The sequence below is a fragment of the Trachypithecus francoisi genome, unplaced genomic scaffold (genome assembly GCF_009764315.1).
Source record: "Trachypithecus francoisi isolate TF-2019V2 unplaced genomic scaffold, Tfra_2.0 Lachesis_group16, whole genome shotgun sequence".
NCBI lineage: Eukaryota > Metazoa > Chordata > Mammalia > Primates > Cercopithecidae > Trachypithecus > Trachypithecus francoisi.
This window is the reverse complement of record NW_022681461.1, coordinates 58,836,493-58,863,240: the sequence shown is the minus strand read 5'-3', so window position 1 is coordinate 58,863,240 and position 26,748 is coordinate 58,836,493. Positions and strand designations below refer to the sequence as shown.

Below are 26,748 nucleotides of genomic sequence, written 5' to 3'. Positions count from 1 at the left end.
AGGAGCTTTGAATTGTGCAGGCTAAGAAAGTGTAAAATGAACCATAAATTATGACCTGCAGTCTATGCTTGCAGTATAAAGAAGGAGAACCAGTGAAAATTGGATCAGGCAGACCTTGGGCTGGGATTGGAAGGATAGAAGAAATGTTTGAAGATGCTGATGTCCTGTACCTACCAATATCCTTCTTATCAGTACCCTTATCTTAAATAGAAACATGTTTTCTTTCTATTCTTTTTATATCCTGTTGCTAAGGCTTGGTTTTATTCATTCATTTCCAGAGGTCTACCTCTTAATAATCCTACAAACTCGAGAAAACTGTGAAAAAATAACACAGACTGTCAATGCTCTCTCGCCCATATATTTTATGAATCTACACACTTCTACCTGTACCATTGAATTTGGTAAAGTATATAAAGCCTTTTCTTTGATAATGGAGAATTCAACAATATTTTGATAGAAACACTAGTTTGACATGCCAGTTTTCTTCTCTCTTAGACCTAGGTTCTTTTACATATCATTAAATTTTTTAAGTGCTAAAGATGACTAGCAAGGTTAAAAACGTAACCTTGAATGGGTAGCAAACTAAAATCAGAGCCAGTGGTCAATCTGAATGATTTTCTGTAGACTAAGTGAATATGAGATAGTACAGTAGATCATGAAGGATATCTTCTAAAAGGTACTATAGAGAATTTAGAGAATCATGATTAGTTCCATATTCTAATATTAAGAACCCATGTACTATGAAAGAGGGGTATATATATGGCAAAAGTCAAGGGGCTCACTGTACTGAAGTTCACCCTAGGTCATGTGCCTGCTTTAGCTTACAAAATTAGGTAGAACAGGCCTGCTCTCACAGTCCAGAGTGAAGTATCACATCTGTGCTTTGGAAGATAAGGCCTGGGTTCCTCACAACTTTAGTTATAAACATAAAACAATAAGAGTCTATGCTTCCAATGTGAAAAAACTCTTCATGCTTAAAGACCAGTCCATTTGCTACTGGTTAATTTTTTTTTTTTATATCAAAAAATGGACTACTTCATCCACGAATATCAGAGATGGACTAGACAGCCCTGTAAATATATAATGAGAATAAAGTGTAATAGATACGCTATTCAAAACACAAATCAAATGCTTAGGGAAATATAATTCATTTGGGAGCAGGATATAGCAAAAGGTTGACTCAGGCACTGCCTTTTGACTCTTTAGAGTTCTCTGAGTAGACAAGGAAGGAATAATGTGGAGAAACATTGGAAAGACATGGCTGGATCAGTATTCTTATATCGAAGCTGATAGTTTTTTCCTTTTTAACAATTATGTGTATGTGGCTAAAATTAACTCTTTTATGTTGAATCATATGATTATGTTGAATCATATGAGCCGTATGATGATATAAACACTTCCCAGAAGTTTTCCAGGGCATGAGCCAGTGGAAAATTCCTGGGAAGTGTTTATATTTTCCAAAGTCACCCCACTAGAACAGATCAGAGAAGTTCTGTAGTTCTGGAGAACAGAGAAGACAAAATGTATGCTTCAGAAATTATTGTATGCTCTGTCAGCTCCAGAGTTATGGAACTGAGTTGAATCACTGGTCTTAGTCCCATATAACATATCATTTGTCCTTAAGTTTTAATAAGAAATATAAGTTGCACAAGTGGTATGAGGTATTTATAACAAATTATAAAAGCATATGTAGGAAAATAAAACTGTCATCAGCAGTGAAGTGTAACTGTCAGAAACAATGCATTCATTTTCATTAAGTCAGATAAATATGAAGTGAAATGGTAATAAGAATGGGTTTCCTTTTAACAATTTCCCAACTCCAATTGCTTTTCTTTATTGATATTAATTTACCACTAAATTGAAAATAATTTGCTAAAAATCAAATTTAAATTAACTAAAAGGTTTTCTCTTAATGTGAACAAGCCAAATAATTTTGAAATTAAACTTGAGAAAAATAAAATAAAATGCGTATAGATGGAATAAGCCAAATTGGGAAAAAAAGTGTCATAAAAGACCTCCCTCCTCCTTTATATTCTCTGTTCAAACCTAATGCTACAAAATTGTTTAATTATTCTTTACCAATGTATATAAAACAGGAGAGTCAAATAATAAACATAAAATTAAGTTTACATTAAGGCTGGAGGTTACTTTCCCTATTTGTTTATACAGAAAACAAAACAAAACAAAACAAAGTGTTTCAGGAACGTGTCCAGCCACTGTTAAGGAAGAATTACTTGGTGAAAGCCATGACGAAAATTTTATATTATTGAAATTGTAGCTTTCTTTTTTCTCTGTATTGAGTCATCCATTTTCTTCCATTCATCTGTTCCTGTCACATTTTATTGCTTTATTCATTCTATTATTTTTTTATTTTTTACTAATCTTTGATTATTTCCCATGCTGTTTACACCAATCTACATTTATGACGTCCTTCTAAATTTCAGTCTAGGCTCCTGATGAGCATTTCTGGCTGACCTGGGTTTAAATCTTCTCTCTACTGCCTACTAACCAAGAAAGTGACTCACTCGCTCCTCAATTACTCAGTGTCATCTAAAATAAAATAGAAAGAAAATGGGGACAATACAATGTTGTTGGTAGCACTTAATAACTTGTGTCCTTGCATGGGTGTGTTTACTACCATGTGGCCTTCCTTTTGTCTGTTAAATTTTCCTGATAATTTGATTATTATACAATCCCTATTTTCTTATATGACAGTAGTCTTTGTACATTTAATTTTTCTTGGAAAATTAAAACTCCCTGTAAACTCACTTCATATGTATTCAGTAGGAAATTGATAGTTAACTCAAGGAAGGGAATGTATCAAACACACATTCCTATATTTGTGTTAAATCACTAAACATCGTCAGTTCAGTGCTTCTTTTCTTTTTTATGAGGTGACAGGAGGCTTCTGACTTGGGTAGCCTGCAGAATCACTTACCTACCAAAAGAAATCCACCATTTTCCATGTGTGTATGCAAGTGAATCCATGTATGCAAGTGAACATGCATGTGTGTGTGTGTATATGACCGTGCACACGTGTGTGTGTGCATGTGCAAGTGAACATGCTTGTGTGTGTGTGTATATGAACGTATACACGTGTGTGTGTGTGTGTGTGTGTGTGTAGGGGCAAGAGAAGGTTTCTATATATTGGTAGTTTTGAGGAGACGTCAGGAGAAGTAAAGCTTTAGGATCACATAAAATTGTAAATTAAAAACCCGTTATAAATCCAACAAGAGCTACTACTAAAATATCTTTCATTTATTCCCTCCTTTTAGGGAGTTGGGTTCTCTTACCTGGACTATCATATTAGCTTCTTACAGATCTTCCTGCTTTTAATCTTCATATCTGTCCACCCTGTACTTTATTGAGTGGCCAGAGTGCTCTTTACAGAACAGTCTTGTTCATTTCCATTTTGGTGTTCAAAGTCTTCAGTGACTCCTATTTGCTCTAAGATAAAACCCACACTTCTTAGCAGATGATTACAAGTAATCCACAATCTGTGGCCAATCAATTTTGACAAATGCATGCTGGATTATTCTCCTGTGCCTGGCCCCCACCCCACTCATCCAGGGCTGTAGTTCCATATAACTGTCCTCATTGCCAGAATGAACTTTCATGAGTCCCTGCCCAGTCTTTCATCAGCCCAGGAAGCAAGCATTTTCCTCCATGCTCATTTGTTCAAATGTTACTTACCCCATAAGGCCTAGTAAAATGTCGCCTTCTCTCATCTATTCCAGACCAAATTTGTCATTCCCTCATCTGTGGGTTTGTAGCACTCTGCTTTTATTGTTATTATAGCAATGGGATTTTTATCTTGGATTTTACAGAATAGTCCTGATATCCAGAAATCTATCTTGTTGTCAGATAGTGTTTCACTAAATTTGATTCTGAATGTATATTCCTTATGATGACAGCATTTATAGTATGACTGATATGTCTGAAGTATGTATACAACTACTTTTATGCCTCTTTCATTTTATCTTTTTTGAGATGGAGTTTCTCTCTTGTCGCCCAGGCTGGAGTGCAGTACTGCAACTTCTGCCTCCTGGGTTTAAGCGATTCTCCTGCCTCAGTCTCCTGAGTAGCTGAGATTACAGGTGTCTGCCACCACACCCAGTTAGCTTTTTTGTATTTTCATTAGAGATGGAGTTTTGCCATGTTGACCAGGCTGGGTCTCGAATTCCTGACCTCAGGTAATCTGCTAACCTCAGCCCCCCAAAATACGGGGATTAAAGGCATGAGCCACCACATCCAGCCGATTTTATCTATCTGGAATAGGCAGTGTACAAGTAATCATTATTTGATAACTCAAACACTGTGCACCAGCAGGAGCAAAACTCTGTGTGGGCCCCATGGCAGCATCTACTAGGAAGTACCCGTGACCTGCTGAAGCCAAAGGAATATTACAAGTAGTGCTCTTTCAGCTTTGCCATCCATGTATGGCTTAGGTCTTTAACAGCTCAGTGGACCCTCTGCCTTTTTGCTAGGGCAGAGGATCAGTGTGACAACCTTCTGTATCCTTCGTTATTGTCCGTTGTCCGGGAAAAATCAGGCCACTTGAACAAATTGAAGTGGAAGATTTTATTGCCAATAGAAGTGGCTCTCAGTGGGAAAGGGACCTGGAAAGGGGATGGAGTGGGAAAGCATTCTTCCTCTGAAATCCAGCCATCTCTGGTAGGACTCTTCTAGGAAGTTCTGCCATCAAGCTGTCCCTCTGAAGTCAAGCTGCTTCTCTCTGACATTCAGCTGTTTCTTTTTCTTCCAACATTTGACCGCTTCTTCTCACTGCTAGTCTGGTCCTGGGGGGTTTTATGGATGCAGGATGGGGGAGTGGAATGGGCCTTGGGTGGTTTTGGAAAAGGCATCATTTTGGCAAGGAAAGTAAGATTACATGTTCTCACTTTGGACCACAGTTCCAGGCTTGAGGATGGGCCTTCTCTGGGGACCCACCCTCCTCTGCCTAGAATTTCCCTGCTTTCTGTCCCTGTTACTATACTGTGTGATGCAAGTAAATATACAACTGCTGAGAACACCACCTGGCCCATGGTAAAACTTCTGTATTAGTATTTGAAGGCAGTCTGAAAACTGCCTTCCTCTGTGGATCAGCATTTGGATTTGGCATGATTTTCAGACCCATAGTTCTGCCTGTCTTCCTCTAGATTACTTCTCATTCACTAATATTCTCCTAAGAAGTGGGCAACATTAGTCAGTCACAAGTAATTCTTGTCTAATTAACCTAGAGTCTGGTAGGAATGTAGACAGGAAAAAAAACGAGTTGCCTCTACCACTCCCCCTATCAAAGCTGAACTTTAACTCAAATTTAACACTTCCTTAAACTATAAATATGGGCAACAATCCACAGTAGGATTTGTAGCTCTAACTAATAGAAATAAAATATTTTCATATCACATTATAGTTGTATGTATTTGAAATTTTTATAATCTCATCACTATTTTTAAACCAGTTTTTGGTGTATTGTATCACTGCTAGATCATATATGAATATATCAAAATATTTAAAAGATTTTGAAATGGATTTTTAATGTAATTCCCTTCGTAATCCTCTGTATTTTATTTTGTGCTTTTAAAACCATTATTTGTAAGTACACTTAACCAGATTGCCGAACGGTATGAAAAAGGATAAGACAACCTGGTCTAGTTGGATTTAAAGCATATGTTTAAGAATATAACATTTATGTTCATAAATTCAGACTTAGACTCTATTTTCTTAGGTTTAACTCTTACATATATATGTATATATCTGTAATATATTCATAGCTTCACATAGTAGAAGAGTTTATAAAATGCAACATTTAAGTCTCCAGCCCCTTCCCCAAAGATAGCCATTATGATTGTGTTTTGGTTATTTTTCAAGATATTGGCTACATATAACATATATACAAATATAGATTGTGTATACTGTTATATGCAATCTATATTATCTTATAAATACTGCTTCTGTTCCCGTTCTGCATTGACTTTTAAGTAGGAAAGTTGCATTCTTAGTTCACATCAGTGTTATGGTCAAAAAACTTTTCAAGTCTTGCCAATTCCAGTATCTTTAAGCCATGTTTTTTTAAATTTACATTAGCACAATGTTTTCAATAAAATATCTTTTGCTGCAGAACTTTTTAATTTGTCACTGCTAATTTTAATCTTGTAAATTTTGTTATATTATAGTAACCTAATCAAATCATCTGGAATTCCAAATATGCTTCCCAACATACTGGTTATCATTCTCATCTTTGTGTAATGATCAAATTATCCTTAAGTCATTCAACAAATATGTATTGAGTGCTTATCATTTATCAAGTACTATTCTAAGTACTGTAAATGTATTTATTTATTTAATTCTTCTTGCAATCTTATGAAATAAATACAATTATCTCCATTTGAAAGATCTGGAAACTGAGGCATAGAGAGATTAAATAACTTGCCTAAGTTGAATAGCTCATAATTACCTATTTGTGAACCTAGATGGACCCATCAAAGAGTAAATTAAATTATTGGATACAACTAGAAACTGTGTTTGGCAGTCAAGGAGGATGACTTAAGCTAAGTATTAGGAAGAGTGATTAGAGCCATCTCAAAAATCAATAAGCTCACTATCACTGGTTACCATGAATATTGGAAAGAGATGCCTGCTTTATCAGAGAAACTGGACAGATGACTCTTAAGTCTGTTTTTATTCTAGGATTCTGTGGACTTGATTCAGATAGCTAATTTTATATCTTTCTTTCAGCATGATTGCTATATGCTGTGCCTCTAATTCTTACCGTTTTAATGAGTTGTTTTCAAAAAGTATTAATGGGCTATTAACTATAATTGACTATTCACAAAACCAATGGTTTATTCCAATTTTAATCATGGATAGACACTGGGACATGGTTTTAAGTGAATTTCTCCACACAAATAACTATAGCATCCATGCCACTCTGAAACTGGGTTTCAGAAATGCTTCAATGGAGGAAAACTCTATTGGAGGAGTCAAACTTACATTGCCCTCCTTGTTGACACCCATGATTGTTCCATTGTTTTACTTTACTGCAATCATGCAGCTATGTTGACTTTATATTAGACCCTGTCCTGGGTCTTCCTCTCAACCATCGTATCCTAATGAATAGAAAATAAAAGGGAGCATCAGTCAAATTAACAGACTTCATTGTCTTATTCAGAGTGACTTCCTGATTATCATTTAGCCTGCCATGTTTTCTCTACCTTCCTAGACATGGATGTCAGTGCTTATTGCCAGCATTAAATTGGTCATCTAGCCCATTTTATTATCACTGACACTGCCAGCAATGATCCTAAACAATTTTGTGTATGCTGAAGCATATTCAACAAGACTGAGGCTTTTGGCAGGCCTGTGATGCTCATTTTACGTATCTGTTCCCTGAGTTCTGCAGATCCCAATATCCAGCTCCCAGCAGGAGTATAGGAAAAATCTGACCCACTAAAGCAGGGGGGCGGTGACTGTGGAAAGGATTCATCATATGGCTTTTTAGTTCTCATTAGATCTTTCTTCTGTGTAGAGTAAGACATACAATAACTCATTCAATTTTTCAAAAGTCTTTTGATTTTACAGAAGTTCTTACTGTAACAACCAGTATGATGGTGATGTTGATAACACTGGAGGAGATGAAGAGAAATCATTCCTAAGTTAACAATGGGCAGAGATTATATATACTGGTCTGGCCATGAATGTTTGGGTTGGTTCACAGTCTGGGTTAGTTCTGATTGGTTGATATGTCATTCTTATGGTTCAATACCCATTTTACCATTAATACTTTAGATATCATCTTGACTTGCCCAAAGTTTGTGCTGTTAAGGTAACCAAATTATCATACAGCCCTGTAGCTTTGTTCCTTGACATTATGCAAAATAACATTAAGACTTGAGAGCCAGAGGAATCATCATAGAAAATAGTATTATCATATGGATGGGTCATGCCGTGAAGTCAGTTACATGTTTCAAGTTCTGCTCAGAAAAATAGTCATTTATGGTAACTTTGATGGCTCCAAGATAACATCTCTAAGTTTCTAAAAGACCTTTTTCCAATCAACTGAACAGTATAGGATGAAGGAGTGTGGGGCTACAACGTTTCACCTCTCTTCTGAGACAATGGGTCTGAGGCTGGCATAGAAAGCAGGCTATAAGTAAAGTAGATAGGGGAAAGTGTACCAAATATTTGGGAAATAGCAAGTAGACCTACAGGAGGGTTAATGTAGGATGGTGGCTTTTAAAGTTTTTAACAGCAAATCACCCTTTCTTGAAAGAATGTAATATTAAAACAAAACAAAACAAACGATACAAATGAGCTGATCTTACGGAAATCAGGAAACTCAGGATGGCAACCTTTGGGGAAGCAGATGGAAGTTCTTGACATCAGTGTGAGTTTAGTAGAAAGCTTCTTAATATACGCTGTGTATCTCTTGCCTGTTTACCTCTCTGCAGTTTGACTCCTGCTTGCCAAACTTACCCGAATTCCTGACTCACAGACTACTTCCAATTACCACTCTGTTTCTAACTTTCTCTGGGCCTGTCTACTCATTTCTTCTCTACTGTTAGTTCTAACTTTGCTTCTTCCTAGCCGCAGCTTCACTCAATTATAGACATCCATCGTAGTCAAGAAAGTCTACCCATTTTGAGAAGAGTGTCATAATAGTAGGAAAGAAACATAGGAGGCATTGGCGGGAAAAGAAAGAACTTTTGCTTTATAATGCAAGTGCTTTATAACAGCACTTGCATGAATCAGGCATAGATAATGAAGAAGTTGGACCAAATAAGACTTACACTTTTGGGCCAAATGGGGAAAAGTGCCTTCATAATGGCTTGAGTAACCATTAATATGCATGCAGCCTTCACTGTTAACAAAGCATATTCTTAGGAGTTCTCTCATTCACCCTCATAACAACGTCATTAAGAAGATTTTATTTTCTTTGAAAACTAAAGAAAAGAAGAGAAGATCAAGTTTTTGCTTAAGGTCATACTACAAGTTAGTTCAGCCTACTGATTTAACACTAGTCTTGTGACTCTAGATCCTTTCTTCAACTCATGGTAAACATCTGATATTGCACAAAGCAGTAAAGGTATTTTCTGTTTGCTTTCATACTGGGTCTTGTGATGAGAGCGACATATCCAATGTTGAAATTAGTCACATTTAACACAGGGCTAGGAAAGGCATGGTATGCATGTCAAGTTGCTTTTTCTACTCTGGTGAAAGACATCATTAATCAGTTGTCCCAGTCTTTCCTGCTGAGTCTGGATGCTGCCTAGTAGCCTTTTTCTGCATATTACTCCAGGCAAACACTACTAATAAATCAGAGTTTTCTGAAACTTGAAACTCATTTGCCATTCTGACACTAGAGTTTTGAAGTGATGCATGTTCTCTGGTATGAAACTCAGTAAAATGACATGCCTACTTTCTAGTCCCTCAGGATAGCTCTTCCTTGTCCCACATCTGAGGCTGATTAACTTCTTGAGCATCAGGTCACACTTGTTAAACTTGCCCTAATCATGTGCCTACTAATTGGGCATATCCCTTGATTCCTAGCACTAAGCCCCTACTTTTTACTCAGGGTCTAGAAACAGATGTTTTATCTTGTTCCACGCTCCTGAAGTTCTGTTTATAATCCAATTCCTTCAAGCTAGAGTTTTGCCTTAAGTTCTCCCCCTATATTCCCAGAGACTAGAGTCCAGTTCTTGTTGTCCAGTTTCTACGACTTCTATCAGTTATTACTGTGAAACAAACCACCTTCAAACTTCACAGGCATGAGAGAATCACAAGTACTAACTATTTGCATAAATTTACGATTTTAGTGTAACTTTTCAGGAATTGCTTTTCTCTGTTCCGTGTGATATCAACTTTTTTTTTTCTCTTTGTTTGGTTTAGTTTGTGTATATTTTTTGTTTTTCCTGATTACCAGTTAAATACCTAGGTTTTAATTTTGTAGCTTACTAAGGGCTGTACACTGAAGTCAATATATGTACCTGACATTTCAGCCTAAGTCAGTTGACATACACATCTGAGAACAGTGAGACTGTACAGCTTATCAAATACTAGAGGGCCTTTTAAAAAATAACAACAAAACAGTGTTTACAGATATTAAGTTTCATCTTGCACACTGACAATCCACTTTCAAGATAAGTCATTCACATGGTTGACAGTTCAGTGCTGCGTTTGGGAGCTAATCCAGGGCTATGTATGGGCTGGGGCTTTAGTTCCTCTGTACATGGGCCTCTCCAAGGCATCTTAGGCTTACTCACAGCATGATGGATAGATTCCAAAAACAAGTGCTCCAAGAATGCATTCATTCTTTTGACTAATCTCAGAGCCACTTCTGCCATACTCTTTTGATCAAAGCAGTCATAAAGGCCAACCCAGGTTCAGAGGTAGTGCCATAGATTTTACCTTTTGAAGGAGGAATTACAACGTCCTAAAAGAGCTACATGTCTGGAGATACATTATAGTAATCTTCAGAAAAACCTTTTAATATATTGACCTTTAAAAACTTTTAATATATTGACCTCCTTCCTGCTTCTGGATTTCTAGGAACCATCTGCCTAGATGTCCATTTAGTGGCCCACTGTCATAGTTGTAATGTTGGTGCCATAATATATCATTTTATTTATAATTCCCCCTACTGCTAACATTTGACACACTCCAGGAAGGTCCCATCATCAAGAAATCCTGAAAAATAAGATGAGGGGGAGAAAGAAAGCATGTTTTATAGAGCCAAATGGACCTGATTTCAAATCCTGACTTAATAACTGAACTCTGAGAAATTTACCTCTCTCAGTTCCAATTTACTTTTCTATCAAATGATTACAATACAATTCCAACTTACTATTGTGAGAATTAAGCATGTTAATATAGTAACATGTTTATTTAATAGTCTAAAAACTGCTGGGTATTGACATAAAAAAGTGTATTTTTTATGCACTTGTTACTTTGAACTGTGCTCTGTTTCAACCTGTTCCTTTTCTATACCCAGTGCCATCTCTGGATTTTAATTTTTTTCAGTATGTATTAGTCAGGGTTCTCTAGAGGGATGGAACTAATAGGATAGATAAATATGTAAAGGGGAGTTTATTAAGTATTAATTCACATAACCTCGAGGTCCTACAAATGGCGATCTGCAACCTGAAGAGCGAGGAGAGCCAGTCGGAGTCCCAAAACTGAAGAACTCGGAGTCCGATGTTTGAGGGCAGGAAGCACACAGCACAGGAGAAAGATGCAGGCTGGGAGGCTAGGCCAGTCTAGTCTTTTCACATTTTTTTCTGCCTAGTTTATATTCTAGCCATGCTGGCAGCTGCTTAGATGGTGTCCACCCATATTAAGGGCGGATCTGCCTTTCCCAGCCCATTGACTCAAACGTTAATCTCCTTTGGCAACACCCTCACAGACATACCCAGGATCAATACTTTGCATCCTTCAGTCCAATCAAGCTGATACTCAGTATTAACCATCACACATTGCTTGCATTTCTGGTTACTTAAAGTTATTAAAAATTTATGACAGTTAAAACTTCCATATTGTGCTCAGTTTAGCATGTCCTCTTCCTCATAGTGCAGGCCAGGTTTATGTCTTGAGAAACTTGAAGTATGCAGAGGATATGGTTTGCTTTTTATTCTGCCTCCATTCATCACCTGTAGGTAGAGGTAGAGGAATGTTAACTTTGGTTGACTATGCTTTGGTGTGAGATTCTTCTCTTTTCCCCTTTTCTGGGACTTCTTGGCTTCAGTAGAATTGGAGGGACTAAGGGCCTTGGGAGTTAAGAAAATAAAGGGTTTGGCCATCTATGAGTCATTTAGAATTATCTCTGGTCTTGCTCTGACCAGGCTGGTTTTGTCGCTGCTTTGGGTCTCTGCTGATGGTAGGTTTGATTTTAGTGGAGACAGTATCCAGGTTCACCTTGACTCCTTCTTTCAGTGAAGACCCCTTAGAGAGGCATAGCATTGCCTCCCACTCTCCAACAGTCTATGCACGTCTCTAGGATGGTTATTACCTTGACTGGCCGTTGACCACTTGGGTAATTCTAAACTACTCCTCCTTCCTGTATCCTCTATACTTCATGTGGAAGCAAAAGAAGCACTGAGGGCATCATGGAACAGGAATAGGAATGTCCTCCCATCTTTTGCTTCCCAAGCACCTTACCCCACACATGGTTTCTTTACTCTGTGGTATGGGCTGCCAGGGCAAGTATACCCAGTTTAGTAATTTATAGTTGTGAAGCTAGCACCAGGCCTATTGTTCTATAACTCCAGGGTTTGCCCAATACTTTTTCACAACGTTCTGTTTTGATGGCAGCATTGAGGTAGGACTGTTGCAGCTACAGCTGGAGGCATCTATTTCCAAGTTTGAGGTTATCACTTGCTCATTTTTGCAAATTTCTGTGATCTGTATGAATAAATTCCTAAGGGCCTTCTCTATTACTTACCTTTGTTGGGGTGAGCATCCCACCAGAAGGAACATTATTGCTACTTGCCTTGCTCATTTGTTTTTATAATCTTTCAGCCCAGCTTTGTTTAGTCCTTTATTTCCTACTCTTTGTGTTGGAAAGTCCTAGGAAACAAAGCAGCACAGTGTCAGCAGGCTTTCATAGAAGCAACAGCATTCTATCGGAGTCTAACAAGAATTAAATATAACTGGAGGACCCTCCAAGATATGCCCCTAGTCAGTGCACCCTGTGTGATGCTCACTCTGTTCACAAGGGCTATGTAGCCAGCATGATGTTTTAGGAACTTACTTATTTTTCCCAACAATGGATGTAAAGGATTGCCTGCTCTTATTTAAGTTAGATACTAACAGCTTCCTTAGAGATGCTGGGCATGTTAAAATACTAGCTGTGAAAGCAGCAGTGAAAGAAGCTGTGCATTGTTAATCCTTCCTGTGACAGAAACATCAAAAAGCAAGCCTTGAAGGCCCATTTATGAGGATGGTGTTTCCTCCACCCTTTACCAACTATGTGTGTGGGTATGGGGTGCCCCTCCTGGCAAGCCTGTAAATCTGTGGGAACTGTGACTGCTGCTATTTTCAAGGCAAATTGATTATTGGCTTTCACTGAATATTCACAGCTCTATTAGCCAAAACCCCACTGTTTCTCAGGGAGTAAAAACTGGGTACACTTCCAACTTTCTGTGCCCACTCTGTGCCTTAACAATGGCCCCAGGACTGCTACTTTCAACTGAATTTAGAGTGAGAGATCCGTTATATTTTCCTGTTTATATTTGTGAATTATGTTTGCCAGTTTTTTTGCAAATTATTTTTAAAGTGGCCTGCCCTCAATTTTAAAATCTTCATGCCTCGACATATATAATGAGCTTCATTCCAGGTAGAATTGAAACCTGGGTCACCATCCTTCTGACCTTGACTAATGGTTGACATACGTCAATATATGGGATTAGATGACATGTTGCTTTTTAAAGCTGTTATACTGCTTGCATCTTTTTCATCATTTTAATGGAGATTTAGAATGTTGTATTCCATTAGCCTAAGGTTTCTAAAGCCATTTTTGTCATCTTTTTCCTGTTGAAAATTCTCTAAAGGGTCTCCAATAGCTTGCTCAGTGTGACACACGTGGACTTCCATAATCTTGCCCTTAGGCTTTCTTTTTTTTTTCTTTTTTCATCTTTTCTCCAGCACATGCCCTTTCCTTAGTCAGGAAAATTTCATTCCAGTACCATATAATGCTCAGGAAAAACTCATTTTGGTAATATATTACTTACTGGTTTCACTATTTTTAAATGTTTCATGAGATTTAGTCTTACCTGTCATTAGACATCCTGGTTAAAATGTGTGATAAATTAACATCAACATGGTCCCTGTACATATCCCCCTAGGTGAATAATCTAAAAATGTCCAGGAAATTAGAATTAATTTATTCAAAGCAAAACACGACCATTTGATTCCGAGAGTGGGGAATTTTGGTGAGGAGGAGTGGTAGGTGTGGGTGGGCAGCTTATATATGTATGCTCCTCCCCTTCATTGGTTAAAGGAGAGTTTACCAAGAGTAGAAGATACAGTAAATGGGATATGTGGTTTCTGTAGCCCAGGAAGCTGCTATGGAAACTTCATAAACTTACAAGGAAACTGTGAATTTGGAAACTGAGTTAATGGTCAGCAGCAAGGCAATACACTTCCCTTTCTCCAATCTACTCTTCTCTCCATCTCTCCTAAATTTCTCCTCTGTGATATTTGTCTTGCTCTTTATACTAGATCAGCAACTGCACTGAAGGGAGAAGTTGCTAAATCAAGTTTAATCCAGTTGGAATATAATAAGCATTTGCCCTTGGCTAGAGGGTTTTCACTTTGGACCGAACTAGACAGGCCCATCACTGCTTATGACAACTGTGAAGTATATCTACTCTATTTACTTAGTTTTTCTTTTCTCTACAACTTGAATACTAGAAAGCATACCGTGTATTTATTTTGATTTCTTTCTTATGATTTCTCCACCTTATTTAAAATTTTCTTCACTGATTCATAAAGCTTTCTGAATCCCAACTATATGCAGGAATTATTGAAATCTTAGTGGTGAGATGATGAACAAGGCAGAGCACCATTCTCATGTGGATCACAATCCCTGCACTGTTCACTACGGTAGCCACTAGCTACAGGTGACTATTTAAATTGAAATCATTTAAAATAAAAATTGAGTTTCATAGACATGCAAGCTACATTTCAACTGCTAAATAGCCATATGCGACTCTTGCATGCCATATAGGACAACACAGTAATAGAACATAGGCACCATCACAGAAAGTTTCACTGGGAATTGGAGGTAGACTCGACTTTAATAATAAAAAATATTGTTGCCTTTTATTGAACACATATTATGTGCCAGATACTGACTTAATTTTTATGCAAACATTTTATCATATAATATTTTCAATATCCCTACGAGGTAAGGATGTGGAATACTGATTTGTAAGTGGATCTAACCTCTTTGAAATAATTCCCAAATTTGATAACAGTTTATTCTGACCTACACTTGTGACTCCTCAAGTTATAGCCAGTGAGTACACACTTCCATGGAAGAAGACAGTAGCTTCAAAAGAAGCAACAACAACAACAAAAACAAAATTCTCACAGGTACAGACTTAGTCTACATTAAATAAATTCTGAACAAGTATTTTAAGAATATGACTTTGTAGGAACATTAAATTATTCAACAGGGCATTTATATGTCTTGAGCTGAGAGAAATGGCTTTTGAGATCTAGTATTTTTGATAATTTAGTGAACTACTGATGAAATTAGGCAATTCCATGCTTATAATTATTCCCTCATTCAGGAAGTAGTTCCTCATGACCTGCTCTGCCACATGATCTGCTCGGCCTGTGATTAGGTAATAGTAATACAAAGTTGGAGAACATGTCTTCCTCTTTAGGCCCTTGCAGTCTAGTGAAAAACACAAAACACCACAATACAATAGCTGTGTGAGCAGTGAACTCCGGTAGACACTTCGGATTCATAATAAGTAGACATGATCTCAAGGAAAATAAATTCACACAATTTTTTAGGAGGGAAAATAAATTCATACAAATAAATATAAAACAATTTAAGATTTGGCATGTAGAATTGTGGTAGAATATGCCAATATGCCATATCAGATGTTATACAATGAAACTTTTTTTTATAAATGCTTCTGGATGCATAGAGGAAGAGATATAGCTGCCAACTTGGGAGGGGAGAGGAAGAGGGATGATGGGTGGAGATTAGAGAAAGCTTTACAAAAATAGTGAGATTTGAGCCAGCCTCCAAGACTGCAAAGAATTAGATGAAAGGATATAACAGAAAGAGGATCAACAAGAGCAAGAGCAAAGAGGTTGACAAGTATATCCCCTCCTTTCAATGGTGGTGAGTGTGCTGTGATGATAGCCTGATTATGGGAGGGAAGCTCTGATGGATAAGACTGAGGACAGGCTGCTGAGGACCTTTAATTCGTCATGCTGAAGGATTTGGGGCTTCTCAAAGAATGATGAGAGCAGTCTAAAGATGGATCTATCATCTGAAAACCTTCCTCAGGTAGAAAAAAAAACAACAAAACTATGTATTTATGTGCTTAGCAACTGTTTGCTTTCTCATTGTGAATGGTTAAAGATTTAATGTGATTGGTTTTGAAGAAAAGCAAACAAAACACTTCGGAATTAGAGTGTTTTTCAGGTTTAAAGTTTTTTGTTGTTGTTGTTGTTTTTTAGTTTGTTAATAGTTTACACCCTGTGAATAATGTGAGAGCTGTATCTTTTCTACACTGCCATTCAAAGTGCAAATTAGAAAGTTTATCTCCTTAAGGTTTGAGCTTGAAAACTGATAATTACAGATTCCCAGGATAAACAATTAACTTCCTGTAAACTGATATAAGAATGAGTTGAAGCCAGGCACAATGATTCATGCCTGTAATCCTAGCACTTTGGGAGACTGAGGCAGGTGGATCACCTGAGGTCAGGAGTTCGAGACCAGCCTGGCCAAGATGGTGAAACTCTGTCTCTAATAAAAATACAAAAATTAGCTGGATATGGCGGTGGGCACCTGTAATCCCAGCTGCCGAGGAAGCTGAGGCAGGAGAATTGCTTGAACCCAGGAGGCAGTGAGCCTAGATTGTGCCATTGCACTCCAGCCTGGGTGACAAGAGCAAGACTTCATCTCAAAAACAAACAAACAAAAAGAATGAGTTAATGCCTCTAGAAGGAAAAGTTAATATGGTAGGTTAATTAAATTCCCTTTTCTCCAAAGACAGAATTTTTCTTGAGCTATCAGCTTCTCTCTAGGACCCATACTTTAGAAATATCTGATGTAGAGCAGGTCACCTCTGCTTTTAGACCAGCACCTAATACTCTGAGCACTGACTCAGATCTGACTAATGAACTGTATGTGTGATGGACAGAATGAGAAGGTATAGCTACATTAACCAGGGCTTAGTTCTGTTCTGAAGAAAGGTATGAGTTCTATCATTAAATTTTAAAAACGTTAGGATTAACTCCTAAAAAGTACTTTTTCTGTGATCTAAAGTATCATTCGTGTCAGACTGGGCGATAGGCACATAACCCTCTTTCTCCATTTTACTGTTGTTTTCTGATCCTTATATGAGAAGAATGACTAGAGAAGTGAAACCTGTTAAAACAGAAATATAACTAGTTATCTAGATAAAGAGATTAAGAGTCAACTTGTGAGTATGTCACATAAAATGGCAAACCAAAAAACAGAAATCCAAAGGTCAAAGTATATTCATTTCCTTACTCATTATGTCTGGCATGAAGCTTTTTCATCTTCCCCAAAATATATTGGCCTCCTCTTGGAGAACTCCTCTTCCTGCTTTTCAATTGTTCCTTTCCAATGGGGGCAATCAGTCATAGGGCCAACCTCTTGGCCATCCTTGATGATTCTATAAAGGGCTCCTAACTCAAGCCTGACCAATCTGAGTACTTCCTTGAGACTTTTTGAGCTGTATTTGAGAAGAAAAGAGAAGCAGTTATCTGCTTTTGAAACTTTGAAAAGTGAGTCTTGGGCTCAGCTAGTGGCCATCTTTCTGCCATATGGACAAAGCCGTACTAGCAGAAGGAAGCCACTGTGCAGATTGAGAAGCTTAGATGAGGAATGGAAAGGAAAGATCCTGAAAGCATTCAAATGTCTGTGTCTTTGTTCCTGACATGTTACGTCACTGTACCTGCCAAGGTTATATGAAATAGTTCAGTATCCAACCAATCAATTTTTAATTCTGCATAACTTAGTTAAGATAGCTTTCTTTTACTTGCAGCCAAATCATTCTTGCTAATACGAAAGAATGGGTATACCTATCCCTTTTTTTTAATCTTAAGTCAAATCCTTATATAGCTCAGAAATGACTGAACTGTGTATTAAAGTTTTCTCTTTTTTTCTAAGCATCTCCTACTGATGATAACTTTCCATTTATTTGATGCATATGGGTTCTTCAGTGCTTTGGCAAAACTTACGGACCTGTTAAATTCTCAAACTTGTAAAATTTCCATATTGCCATGCTAGATAAAATATGATTACCTTATTTGTTTCACTACATCCACAGACAGATTTCTAAAGAATGTTGCCTGTGAGTATAGTAAATTAATAAACTGTGGGACCTAATAGCTGAACATACTACATTAGGGAATTGGGAAAAAAAAAAAAAAAAATTCTTAAATGCTTCATTGGGTACTCTTCATTAGTTCCTATGTCTTGCTCTGTTTTATTAATTCTATTACTGATTCACAATAAGTTATTAACATTTTGCATTTAAAATCAGATCAAGGGATAGTATGTATTTTTTCTGAGTAAAGCAGATATCTAGTTCATTTTACAAGATTTTGATTGTGTCTGAGTTCCTTATTAAATCACCTCTTTTCTTTTCATTTGTTCTCAGCAGTTGCCAGGCAACTGCTATGATACTTGGCAAAAATATTCTGAGAGGATTTTTTAAGAATAAAATTAGTAGAGACACAGACCCCTTGTAAAGATGGATATTATAGTTGTTCAGATGTAAAATTAGCCACTATGAATGAGGATTATTATTTAATATTATACTAAATGGGAATTTCTGTCCAATTGTAAGCTGGGTCTCGCACCTACAATTTGCCTAAATTGCAAAGAATATCTTAATTCCTGATTTAAAAAGAATATGAGGTTGATAAAAAATAACAATGACTCTTTTATTGAGTTTAAAAAGGTAAGTGATGATAAGTGAATTTGCCCAAGCATTTTTCTCACTGATTCAGGCTGCTGCCCCTGGCAGAATTGCCCAGAGAAAAGCAATTGTTTCATTTAAGATTTCTTATTTCTGTGGCTTAAATGTGTCCCCCAAAGTTCATGTGTTGGTAACTTTATCTCCAATGCCACAGTGTTAAGAGGTGGGGCTTTACAGAGGTGATTAGATCATGAGAGCTTCACCCTTATGAATAGATTAACGCTGTTACCTTGGGAGTAGGTTAGTTATGGTAGAAGTGGATTCCTCATAAAAGGCTGAGCTCCCTTTCCTCAGCCTCTTGAGGGCTCTTTCACCATATGATGCCTTCCACCATGTTACGATGTAGCAAAGAGGCTCCCACTGGATGCAGCCCCTAGATCTTAGACTTTCTAACCTCCAAAACCATGAGCTAACTAAACTTCTATTGTTTATAATCACCCAGCCTGTGCTATTCTGTTCTAGCAGCACAAAATGGATTAAGTTACCTGTTGAGAAAGAATTGGCAAGACTAAGGTGGTGATTTAATCCACTCAGCCTTCTTCTAGAGGCAATCCTATGTAAGATGCATTTTAATAATTTAACTACCATGCTATTAATCACTTAGAAATAAGTCTTATAAAAGAGTGCTTGGAATATTAATGAGCAGGCCAAATGAAATAAACTATGTGAAAGTATTTTTTACACAATACTCTTGGTTTTGATTTTTGTTGTATTGGTACTAGTGCTGGTGGTAATTGCTATTTTAAGAAGAAATTCAGTTTAGGATCTTTCTGAGAATGACTTCTGTTTTCTACATTTCATTCTAGAGCTGAGTGTTAGCCTTGGTGATGGCAAACATGTATGTAGATTAAGGGAGACAAATCAGCTTTTTGAGTTAATGGATGTCTTCAGTCAGAAGCCAGAAAGATTTAGGAAATTAGTGCTCTTATATTAATAATGGCAACCCCACAATCTGTGCTCTAAATCCCATCTCCTTTGCCTCTCTTTTGAACTATGCTCAATTACTGTCATTTTTCTACATATTGAAATTCCCCCTCTCAGCCAGCACTCTTCCTTGAGTGTATCAAGCTGTTCAAACCTATTATAATAAGAAATAAAAAAAATAATTGAGCAATTATTTCTTATTTGCTCCTTCTCAGGAATGTTGCTCACCTATCACAGCTGAATTTCTTGGTTGGGTTGTGAGGTGTGTCTTCACTTATTTCTCAGCCTATTGTTATTTGGTTTCTCTACGTATTAGAAAGGGCTTTCCCTAGGGAATAAATTTGCTAGTTCAGTTGAGTCAGCCTTTCTATAGACTTTGAAACTATTGAGAATTAGGAGTCAAAATTCCTCTTTAGTTTCAATTTTATTATTTGATCCCGCTTTCTCTCTAGCTTTTTAGAATTGTTTTAGGGACACTTTCTAACCATGTTATTGTTTAAATATTAGCACTATTCAGGAATCTTATCTAGGCCCCTTACCATCTCACTTTATGTATTCTCCATGAGTGATTTTGTCACTCCTGAGTTTCTACAGCCACTAATTTGCTCTTGACCCAAAATGATGTGTGTGTGTCTTTATGTGCCTGTGTGTGTGTGTTTGTGAGAGAGAGAGAGAGAGACTTCAGTCCACGTTTAGAGAGAGAGAGGGACTCCAATCCACATTTTTTTTTTCCTTAGCTCCAGAGCTCTTCAGCCAAACCCATTAGAGCTTAGTGTGGATGTCTTAAAACCACCTAAAATTTAACATGCTCCAAATGACCTCATTCTCCCCAGTACATTTTCACATTCTTTATCTTCCTTTTCATTGAATAGCATGTTTGTTTACATATATTTCCAAGTTTAAGTTCTGACCTAATTCTTAGCTCCTCTTTCCTTTCCATCTCTAAAACAATTGTCTAGGAAAGTAGAGTATCTCTCTCATAAATACTTTTTAAATGTCTCCTCCTTTCCAACCCCATTATCTCCACCGTAATGATCTTACTTTCTTAACAGTTGAATCATATATTCTTCCAAAGGCCAACTGAATGCCCTCATCGTGCTTCCTCTTTATATTTATTTAAGGACAGAGAAAGATCAAGGGGAAAATTGTGCATTTTTCACTTTTCATAGTAGCATATGGATAGTTTTAATATGTCATAAAAATAATATATAATAGCAAATAAACATAGTTGGGGGTTAGAAGAACTGCATATGGTTTTCCTAGTTAAATATCAGCAAGTGGATATACCTGAGAACTTCTGAAAAACATTATTTTCACAGATGTGGAGTGAGGGGTATTTTCTGTATCCATCTGAGTCTTCTAAACTTAGCTATGGTTCACATATTCACCAAATCCAAGGAATTTTAAAAATCCTACCAATGCAAGGCCTGATTTTTAAATGTGAACATCTAGCTGTTCTAGTTTACAGATGTGAAATGAACTTCCATCTGTTGCCTTTTTGAATAGTGCAGCATTTCCTTCTCCTGCCAGAATTAATTAAGAATGATGCTCAAGGCCGGGCGCGGTGGCTCAAGCCTGTAATCCCAGCACTTTGGGAGGCCGAGACGGGCGGATCACGAGGTCAGGAGATCGAGACCATCCTGGCTAACACGGTGAAACCCCGAAACCCCGTCTCTACTAAAATATACAAAAAATTAGCCGGGCGAGACGGCGGGCGCCTGTAATCCCAGCTACTCGGGAGGCTGAGGCGAGAGAATGGCGTAAACCCGGGAGGCGGAGCTTGCAGTGAGCTGAGATCCGGCCACTGCACTCCAGCCTGGGCGACAGAGCGAGACTCCGTCTCAAAAAAAAAAAAAAAAAAAAAAAAAAAAAAAAAAAAAAAAAAGAATGATGCTCAAGAATCTTGGTACCTGGCCTTGGAATATAAAGCCGCAACATTCAACCCCACCTTCTCCCTGACATGGAATACTTTAGTGGTTACAGGTACATTCAGTGTTAGGTAATTCTGAAAATTTTCTAGTTAGTTCAAAACATTTGAGAGACTATATCCTGCTATTAATTGGTATAATTCAGGTCATCCAGGATTTTTAGCTTGTTGGTTAACCATAACATGATCGTGATGCTTACATTAGTAGCATGCATGTGTATGCACATAGACAATTACTCTCATGATAAATTGGGCATGCAAATACTAGAAAAATGTGAGGAATATATAGCAGAAATAATGGCATGCTGTTAATGGAGGAGGAAGAAGAAGGGAAAAAGGAGGAGGAGATGAAGAAGAAAGATTGTTCTTGATAAAATCAAAAGTTTATTCAGTATAAAATCTAACTCTGTGGGAACATTGTTAGTTAAGTACTGGAGACTGAAAACAAAATACAATAGATTAAAAACTGAAAAGAAGACCAAAAGGTAGAGATTGTGAGTGTAAACTTGGAAGAAAACTGGCGGTTAAAAAGAGATTAGAAAGTGGCTCAAGGGAAACAGGACTGGGGAGTTTTATTGATTAAAAACAAAAACAGATTTTTGCACAAGAAACAAATACCTTTTGAAGACAAGGTAATAAACTCTATTTAAAAACAAAGAGTGGCTTTGTTAACCATTTTTTTTTCTTCATAGTAGCTCCGTTGCTGTACCATCATCTGTGCCTAAGTTCACATGTATCCAACACCAAGAATTTCCCCACTTGAGCATGGCAGTGTAAGATACTACACTGTGTAAAGAATCTCTCTTCTTTGAGGGACATGGATCTCTCTCCTATGTGGGACATGCCATTATCTTCAACAAACTAACACAGGAACACAAAACCAAAAACTGCTGTTCTTACTTATAGGTGGGAGCTAAATAATGAGAACACACGAGCACAGAGAGAGGAACAACACACACTGGGGCTTATCAGGGAGTGGAGAGTGGGAAGAGGAAGAGAAGCAGGAAAAATAATTAATGGATACTAGGCTTAATAACTGGGTGATGAAATAATTGGTACAACCAACCCCCAGGACACATGTTTACCTATGTAAGAAACCTACACATGTGCTCCTGAACTTAAAAGTTTAAAAAAAAAAAAAATCTCAGTCCTGCTGTATCCCAAATACGAGGAATTTTGGGAGGTCTAATATCTTCATGAGATGACAGCTTGGACATTTCCAGTAGATTGCCATTTCCTGAAGCCAAGGCCCATATCAGTAATTCATTTGCATCATCTTCAGCATGTGAGCACAGTGATATGCATATGCAACTTGTTGAGGGGGTTGTTGAAAAACATAAAAGGAGGGAGGGTGTGTCTGTCCATTTCTGGCTCTGTTCTTGTGACATTTTTACACATGGCAATATTTGTAGTCTCTCATATCAAGAAGATATAGAATTTCTAAAGATTTCTCACTGTTCTCATTTAATATGTCAAAGTCTGTAATAAGATGCCTACATCTTTGTAACACATTACCATTTATAGATATTTTCAGTCTTAATATCTCACTTGAAGAAACTGAAACCCTGTGATTTAAACCACTAGGATAGAGTCTTTTCTGCAGAATGCCAGTCACTTGCCTTTTCCACCATATTATGGCTTGACCATTGAGCTCTTGCCATATAAAATACCAATGTGATGTTGTTCATCTGAATTAGGTGACTTTATTTGTTAGAGTATTGTGGTGAACATATAGATATCCAAAGAGGACCAGGAAGACAGCAGAAGATAAGGGAGAAATTACAACAGGACCCGCTGGACACACTGTTGAAATATGGCTGAGGAGAGTTGGCAGATAGGAATGATTCCCTGCAGATGAGAATGATCTGCTGACCCAGCCTAGCTTCATCCAGGCCCCTAAGCCTAACTGGATGATTTCTGTGACTTACTAGTAGCCAGTTCATGAGTTAGTGCCAGCTTCCCCGATGATGCCCAAGTCATCGACTATAATGACAAATGCATTTGCCCAAACTCTGAGTTCTTATCCTCATGGTTTGATTAAAGCATGATCTACAAGCACTAACTCAGACTATGTTTTTACTTGTCTTCCATTTGTCTACAATTCTCATTTTTAAAATCTCCTATTTTGGTTTAAGATTGCTGCTACAGTATTTCAGTCTAGTTTCTTGAATTTATTCCTGTTACTCAGTTCTGGTATGTGATGTAGGCCAAGTACAATACTGAGAAATCTTGAATGCTTTTAGCAAGAAAGCCTCTTTACTCCTATAATAGTCTCCCAATATTGTTTCATTTTTATATTACTTGTTCATTTTTCCTCCAGAATCTATATTTGGTATATTAAGAAGGCAATAATAGAATCATAGAGTCTTACAGCCGAAGGAACATTTGAGATCATCACAGAATTTGAATGGAGATGCCTTACAGTTTTTGGCAATGTCTAACGACTTCTCCATGGGACCAATGACCCTCTGTCTGCTCTGTTTTAAGTAGAGCAGGCCTACTTTTTTCTGTTCTGTTTTAATCTTGTTCTTTTTCCTAAATTGTTTATTTATAATTAATACAGTATATTTGCTGCTTTATGAAAATAAGCAAAAATTCTGAAAACCACGTATAAAGTCCAACTATTGTGACAAAGATAAGTGACACAACTATTGCCTGGATTGTTCAAGCAACTTTTCTGAAATTGTGTTTTGATTTAAAAACAACCCCAAACTCCTGACTTTGTGAGTTTGTTTTTCTTTATAAAACTGTCTTTATAATATATCCATTAGCCCTGTACTTACATCCATGTTCATATTTCCTCTGCATGTTGTTTGGGCTTTTGTGACAGAGTTACCAGACAACTGTGGCAGTTTGTAATGATCACTAGACACATAGACACAGCATCAGAAGACTTGGGCTCTAGTCCTATTTTTGTTTGTTTGAGACAGAGTCTCGCTGTGTCGCCCAGGCTGGAGTGCAGTGGCATGATCTTGGCTCACTATAACCTCCACCTCCGGGTTCAAGTGATTCTCCTGCCTCGGTTCCCCAAGTAGGTGGGATTACAGGCATGCAACACCACGCTCAGCTAATTTTTGTATTTTTAGTAGAGACAGGGTTTCACCATGTTGGCCAGGGTGGTCTCAATCTCTTGACCCCGTCATTTGTCTGCCTTGGCATCCCAAAGTGCTGGGATTACAGGCAGGAGCCAGCACACCAGGCTTCTAGTCCTATTTTGAAGACTTATTACATGTGTGATTTGAGTCTGGTCATATATAAGCTCATGTGCCATATAGGCTTGTGAAGAATGCATTTAAGCTGAATTATCTCTATAAAAATTCTAGACTTGTTGTCAGTAAGTATTGTATATATGCTTCCTGGTCTCTAAATCTGTCTTCTGCTTCTTTTTACATCTTCATTTAATATCAGGCTGTCCATGGTAACTTTGTTGCAATCAGACTGACCTTTCAGGTTCTTATACATAATGAAGTTTTTCTGCTTCTAGACCATTTTGTTACCCTTAAATGAAAATATCTCACTAACCACTCTTTGCATGGCTACTTTTTATTTTTTATGTTTAAACTCACAGACTCTCCTTGATTACCTAATCTAAAGTAGACTGTTTTGATTATTATACTTGTACCTTATCTTCATTCTGATTTGTTTATTTATAGCATTTATTACAAAATATAATTACCTTGTTTGTCTGTTTATTCTCTGTCCTCAGAATCACTGTGAGGGAGGGGCCTTTTTTGCCTAGTTCAATGCTATGTCTCCTGTGCCTGCCAACATAGTAGATGTTCATGTTGATTAAATACGTATTAAATAATGGAAGGAAGGAAGGAGGGAGGGAGAGGGGGAGGGAGGGAAGGAAGGAAGGAAGGAAGGAAGGAAGGAAGGAAGGAGGGAGGGAGGGAAGATTGAGGCTTACAGTGGTTCTCTTGTTATTTGCAGTTTTGCTTTCCTCAGTTTCAATTACCCATGGTCATCTGCAGTCTGAAAATAGGTGAGTACAGTACAATAAGCTACGGAGAGAAGAGACCACATTCACATAAATTTACTACAGTATATTGTTACAATTTTTCTATTTTATTAGTTGTTAATCTCTTACTGTGCCAAATGTGTGAATTAAACGTTAAGTACATATGCGTAGAAAAAACATACCGTGTATAGGGTTGGTACTGAGTTTCAGGCATCCACTGAGGGTCTTAGAGCCATATACCTTGCAGATAAATGGTGGGGGGGGGTGGGTGGGTACTGTATCCCATTTTCCTCTCACTTGGCATCAATGTTCACTGTAGCATATGAAGAAATACCTCAAAATCTGGAGTGCTCTTTAGACAATCTATGTGATGATAACCACTCTAGATATTTTTCCTTTTTTTTTTTTTTTTAACTGCAGTAGGCTCTAGAATTCCAAAGCCTGCCTCAGTGTAGTTGTTTATGACTCTGTTTATACTACTTTATATTGCTGTATGTCTAATTCTTAGAAACACTGGAAATATCATTCATAAACTTCAGTTATAGTGGAATTGGAAGGAGTACTTGCTTAGGACAGGAGCCAGAGTTTTCAGTGAGACACAGGTGCTCCAGATCCTTTCTCCCTAGCCCAGACTGTCTCCTTATCATGTCATTTAGGCTTGCTTTTTGCCTCCAAATTTAACAGAGTTAGGATCTCAGCTCTTAAGACCACGTCTCTCTTGCTTTTATCTCAACCAAATACATCACAGTTACTTTGCTCCTGATTTTTTAACTCATCATGAGAAGAAGCCATTCTCTGAGAAAAACAGTCCTCCACTATGGAATTTTCTGTTTCAATTAGTATATTAGATTATCTCTTAAGATATTTTATAAGAGGAAGATACAAATATTTGCTTTCTCTTGGTGCATGTAGCTAGGGCATTTAGTGGCAACTAAGGCTTGCTATTGGATACACAACTGGACCATTAAACATAGATATTTGCATAGACATTGTTCCATACTGTTGAAAACCTGAATTTCTCAGGCGAGTGGGGCATAGCTTAAACATTATCTACCCAGAACAATAGCAAATAATTGCACATAATGAGAGATTTTTAAATAAATATATTTGCATTTCATTTTTTAAAAAATTAGATGCATTTATTAATAGAAGAAAGGCAATATCTATGAAATTCTTAATGAAAATATTTACTTGTTGAAAGTCCTTATTTGAAAGTAAGTACTACCAGATAGTCTCACACT

General features: G+C 37.4%; 1 long non-coding RNA gene across 2 annotated transcripts in view; it reads right to left on the bottom strand.

Moving 5' to 3' along the window:
• Positions 1-11,437: 11,437 nt before the first annotated feature.
• LOC117098697 overlaps positions 11,438-26,748 on the bottom strand; it is a 36,681-nt gene continuing 21,370 nt past the window's right edge. The window contains exons 2-5 of one of the 2 annotated variants that reach the window (XR_004443546.1): positions 25,457-25,521; positions 17,240-17,444; positions 12,440-12,564; positions 11,438-11,648 (exon numbers count right to left, since the gene is read on the bottom strand). This is a non-coding gene — a long non-coding RNA (uncharacterized LOC117098697). Of the gene's footprint in view, positions 11,649-12,439; positions 12,565-17,239; positions 17,445-25,456; positions 25,551-26,748 lie in introns of both variants that reach the window. The other variant, XR_004443545.1, reaches the window with a different exon arrangement.